Source organism: Micropterus dolomieu, unplaced genomic scaffold (assembly GCF_021292245.1).
Source record: "Micropterus dolomieu isolate WLL.071019.BEF.003 ecotype Adirondacks unplaced genomic scaffold, ASM2129224v1 contig_8936, whole genome shotgun sequence".
Classification (NCBI taxonomy): domain Eukaryota; kingdom Metazoa; phylum Chordata; class Actinopteri; order Centrarchiformes; family Centrarchidae; genus Micropterus; species Micropterus dolomieu.
This window is the reverse complement of record NW_025737922.1, coordinates 1-5661: the sequence shown is the minus strand read 5'-3', so window position 1 is coordinate 5661 and position 5661 is coordinate 1. Positions and strand designations below refer to the sequence as shown.

The 5661-nt window shown below is 38.5% G+C and overlaps 1 long non-coding RNA gene across 1 annotated transcript; it reads left to right on the top strand.

The window, feature by feature from the left end:
* On the top strand, positions 1-1828 carry LOC123965241. Its single transcript, XR_006823657.1, has 3 exons — positions 1-34; positions 139-157; positions 388-1828. It is a non-coding gene; the product is annotated as an uncharacterized LOC123965241 (long non-coding RNA).
* The last annotated feature ends 3833 nt before the right edge of the window (positions 1829-5661 follow it).

Sequence of the window (5661 nt, the reverse complement as noted above, 5' to 3'; positions counted from 1 at the left end):
AAGCCTAAATGACAAACACGCCACCCTGAACACAGTGAGTTGCTTCATATGGGACATGAATTTTACACCTGTTGTTAAACTAAGCTGCTTTAATATATCTGCCAAAACCTCTGTGACACAAAAATATTTGACTTTCAGCTGATTTTCCACAACAAAGGTGAGATTATTAAGAGAAAAGCACAGATGCTTTCAGAAACCTTCAGCAGGTCAGATAAAGTGTAAAATTAAAACAAATGACTGTACTTAAAAAACATAAGGTAAATACTTGTTTTACAAAATGCACAATCATTGATATTTAGATCTAAATGATCCTGTAAATATGTGATTTTGTGGAATTGAACAATTATGTTAAGTTTTGTAGTAATTTTATTATTTTTGTCTCTTTAGGTTTATGGATAACTTTTGCACTAGAACGAGGAGCGGTGCCACATCCTCCTCCGTAAACTGGGAATTCATTGATTATTCTTAATCATATCATAAACTGGAAGAATCAGGGTTGGGATTTGAAAAGTTTAAGCTTATTGATTGGAGTGCAAAGAAAAATTAATTATTATAATTTGCCCTTGTTGAGAGACTATTTATACCAGTGGTTGAATGTAACCAAGTACATTTACTCCAAAACTGTACTTAACTACAAATTCCAGGTACTTTACTTGTGTATTTCCATTTTTGTGCAACTCTATACATCTAATCCACTACATCTCAGAGGCAAATACTGTAATTTTTACTTCACTATATTTGCTTGATGGCTTTAGTTACTTTTCAGATTACAATTTTATATACCCGTCCTTTCAGATGAAAACCATGTATCTCCAAATGTGTTGCTTTTTGAATTTGAATGTTTGTGATAAACTGAAGGAGGAACAGTTCCTTCACAGTTCTCCTACTTCATAAGCTAAATAAAAATCTAACCCCTTAGATCAACTGAAAATGCATCGTCAACATGCAACATCAGGGATGTTTTTCTTTTTAGAGATATGTGGTTCTCCCAGGACAGTAATTATATAAAATTAAAATGAGCTCAACCGTAAACATCTTCAGCAGTAAAAAGCAACATACACATTAAAGCAGCTACAGTAGTGAAACACTGTCAGGGAACATTTTACTGCACATTAAGTACTCTTGATACTTTAAATACATTTTGCAGATAATACCTAAATATGTGTAGCAAGAATTTGAATGCAGGACCACTTTCTTATAGTAGTTGCAGTTGTAGAAGTATTTTCACTTCAATAAAAGATCTGAGTACTTCTCTTAACACTGATTTTTCTGAGAAAGCCATTTTTTGCTTCTCTTGTTGTATTCGATCTCTGGTGGCAGTACTGCGAATCAATGAGCATCGTCCAAAAACATGCTGGGTTAACTGGACACCTACTTCACTGTGGTGAATTAGCTTATGTTGTTTTTTTGTTTCATAATATGTATCTGAAAAAATGGTTTGAAACATTGAAGTTTATTTTAGCTGAGATTCTACAAGGGTTGTGGGATGTTTTAAGCTTCTGAGCACACTGCTGAAATGATCTTGAAAATATTTAGGGGCAATTTCTTTCTTAGTTTTGTAACCATATAAAACATGTCTCACTTCTTGTCCATGAGTTACAAGATGAGTTGCCATGCTATATCATTATTATATTCATTTTGATAAGTTTCACTACATTTTGTTTTACTGCCTTTATACTGTAAACGTTCTGATCTTCATTGATATGAAAGACACGTGTGTTCTTGTGAGTGTCACTCTTGTCTTCTGATCACACTTTCTCAGGTACTTTACAAATTCTGTGCTTATTTTGATGAGTTGACTAAAGTCAATAAAGACACTGGATCTGTGCTAATGTTGTCTTTTATTCTAGATTTTCATTAAGCAATGTGAGAAGTGAATAGTGGCTGCATGAGTTTCCTTCAGATATCAAGGATGTATTAATATAACTGGATAAAGTGTCTCAGTATAAGGTTGGCTAATATGACAATTTATATCGTAAGGCATTAGAAATGTTGATCTGTTCGAAGTAAAGGTTGCACACAGGGAACATATACTGAAAAGGTTCCTGGCTGTTGTGGTTTACAAAAAGAAGAAGGGTGAGAGACCAAAACAAAGATTTTCTCATTTGGCCTATTGATGTCTTTGATCTCAGACCGAGTTGAAACTCTTATCCAGTTTGCAAAGATGAATCAAGAGTTACTTGTTTCACCTATGGGTTCACCACAAACCACAGTCTAGAGCAGACGTTAATTATGTTAGAGAGAAGTAATGAGTACATACAGTGGGTACGGAAAGTATTCAGACCCCTTTAAATTTTTCACTCTTTGTTTCTTTGCAGCCATTTTCCAAAAATCATAAAAGTTCATTTTATTTCTCAGTAATGTACACTCAGCACCCCATCTTGACAGAAAAAAACAGAAATGTAGAAATTTTTGCAAATTTATTAAAAAAGAAAAACTGAAATATCACATGGTCATAAGTATTCAGACCCTTTGCTGTGACACTCATATTTAACTCACATGCTGTACATTTCCTCTGATCCTCCTTGAGATGGTTCTACTCCTTCATTGGAGTCCTGCTGTGTGTAATTAAACTGATTGGACTTGATTAGGAAAGGCACACACCTGTCTAGATAAGACCTTACAGCTCACAGTGCATGTCAGAGCAAATGAGAATCATGAGGTTGAAGGAACTGCCCAAGGAGCTCAGAGACAGGATTGTGGCAAGGCACAGATCTGGCCAAGGTTACAAAATGATTTCTGCTGCACTCAAGGTTCCTAAGAGCACAGTGGCCTCCATAATCCTTAAATGGAAGAAGTTTGGGACGACCAGAACTCTTCCTAGAGCTGGCCGCCCAGCCACAACTGAGCAATCGTGGGAGAAGAGCCTTGGTGAGAGAGGTAAAGAAGAACCCAAAGATCACTGTGGCTGAGCTCCAGAGATGCAGTCGGGAGATGGGAGAAAGTTCCACAAAGTCAACTATCAGTCAGGGCTCTATGGCAGAGTGGCCAGACAGAAGCCTCTCTTCAGTGCAAGACATTTGAAAGCCTGCAAGGAGTTTGCCAAAAAACACATGAAGGACTCCCAGTCTATGAGAAATAAGATTCTCTGGTCTGATGAGACCAAGATTGAACTTTTTGGCGTTAATTCTAAGTGGTACGTGTGGAGAAAACCAGGCACTGCTCATCACCTGTCCAATACAGTCTCAACAGTGAAGCATGGTGGTGGCAGCATCATGCTATGGGGGGTTTTTCAGCTGCAGGGACAGGACGACTGGTTGCAATTGAAGGAAAGATGAATGCGGCCAAGTACAGGGATATCCTGGACGAAAACCTTTTCCAGAGTGCTCAGGACCTCAGACTGCGCTGAAGGTTCACTTTCCAACAAGACAATGACCCTAAGCACACCGCTAAAATAACAAAGGAGTGGGTTCGGAACAACTCTGACCATTCTTGAATGGCCCAGCCAGAGTCCTGACCTAAACCCAATTGAGCATCTCTGGAGAGACCTGAAAATGGCTGTCCACCAATGTTCACCATCCAACCTGAGGAGACCTGAACTACCTGAACTTGAGAGGATCTGCAAGGAAGAATGGCAGAGGATACCCAAATCCAGATGTGAAAAACTTGTTGCATCATTCCCAAGAAGACTCATGGCTGTATTAGATCAAAAGGGTGCTTCTACTAAATACTGAGCAAAGTGTCTGAATACTTATGATCATGTGATATTTCAGTTTTTCTTTTTTAATAAATTTGCTAAAATTTCTGTTTTTTCCTGTCAAGATGGGGTGCTGAGTGTACATTAATGAGAAATAAAATGAACTTTTATGATTTTTGGAAAATGGCTGCAATGAAACAAAGTGAAAAATTTTAAGGGGTCTGAATACTTTCCGTACCCGCTGTAAATAAACACCTAAACTGAACAGTAGAAGATATTTTAACTAACATGAGTGAGGAGGAGAGGACTTCAGATTTAGTGGAGAACATATTGTGGCGTTTTGCAACTGTGGCATCTGAAACTCTGGGGTGTTGATGTCTGTGGTGTGGCCCAGAGCAAGACACTTAACCCCTAGTTGCTCCAGAGGCATGAGACCTTTGACATGTATAGCAATTATAAGTCGCTTTGGATAAAAGCGTCAGCTAAATGAATTAATGTAATGGACCCAGGATTTAATCCCTGTCTGCAAATTTTAAAGTCTGAGTATAAAGACACTATCACAAAGAAGGATGTAGAGATACTGTGTAAAGTCAGGGCACCAATCTATATGTAGTTTACACAACTATTCGGCTTATTGATGGTTGTGATGGACCAAAATAATCAGCATTGCTGCGTTTGTACTGACGCAAAGAAACCAGTGTCAGCACCACCTTCAGTTTAGCTGAAAACTCATTACTGCGTCAAGTCAGTGATGAGATGATGTCCCTCATCAACTCGCTGAAGATTATGCCTGCGCTGTCCGATCCCGTGTTATTAATTAATGCGTTCCAGGCAACTCAAAATTGGGAAATTTCCGACCTCCAACTAGAAAAAGTACTGTGGAACGCCACTTGAAGTCGGATTTCCTACTTGTGAAAAATATGTACCCCGACTTCACAAGCAGCAGCTGAATTACGTCACAAAACAATGTCAGCGCCCATGGAAGCACACACTGTAAATGAAATGGTAAACCATAAACTAAAAGGCAACAAAATGTATATTGGCATGTATTTAAATTACAATAATACATACGATCATATGGTAAAAACTGTTGTACGCATGTACATTGATGTAGAAATATGTTTTTAGGTAGCTGGCTACAGTAAAGAATCTCATAAAGTCATCTTCTCTGCACAAAATTATTGTTTAAAATGCCAAAACTTTAGGAAGTGTAACCTACAACATTGTCTTGAGGATTACCCACTGATGTAGCTTTCGGAGTACACAGTTAACTAGTAACGTATAGGTTATTTGTCAGTTGTTTTCACTTGCTTTTATTCTTAAGTTTAAAAGTAGCAGGAGTAAATTTCATGAATTCTCATCACTAAAATGGCACTTTGAGAAGCTTATATGGAGCTGACAGTGACCTCTGACCTCCCAGAAAACCACCAAAATAGACCGCCAAAATAAAACCCACCACCCCCTAACACGGGCTAAATGTTTACTTTCACTTTCGGTAGTAACCTCAGAGGGAAAGATTCACAGAGTCATGTGACTGTGATGTTCAGCCTAAATTCCCATTGGCTCAGATGGAGGTTGAAGTCAGCGCCCCTTCTCCTCTTATCCTCATTTGACTCTTAGCGCTTGAACTGGTGGGACAACAGTTTCACCAAACTCTCCATCAAAGGTTTTGATGGGACAGATCACAATGAAGATCTTGGTTTTCCTGGCTCTCTTTGGAATAGGTCTAAATGGCGCAGCTGCAGGTGAGTTAACATATTTTAAAGTCAATTGACTGTAGAGGGAAAGTAGTTGAATATGCCTATAAAGAGATGTCATTGGTCTCAAGCGACATTATATAATTAAAGAGAAGTTAAATCTACTAAGCATCCTGAAGAGGTAAGACTCCACAAATTGTGCAACAAGGCGCGGAGCTGTTGGCTCACATCAGAGGGGCGAGGACTTCTAGTGGGGCCATAAACAGGGGGCACTTTTTCACACTTTATTGTTAAGAAAAACAGCGAGGAAAACGAAAATACAGGCTG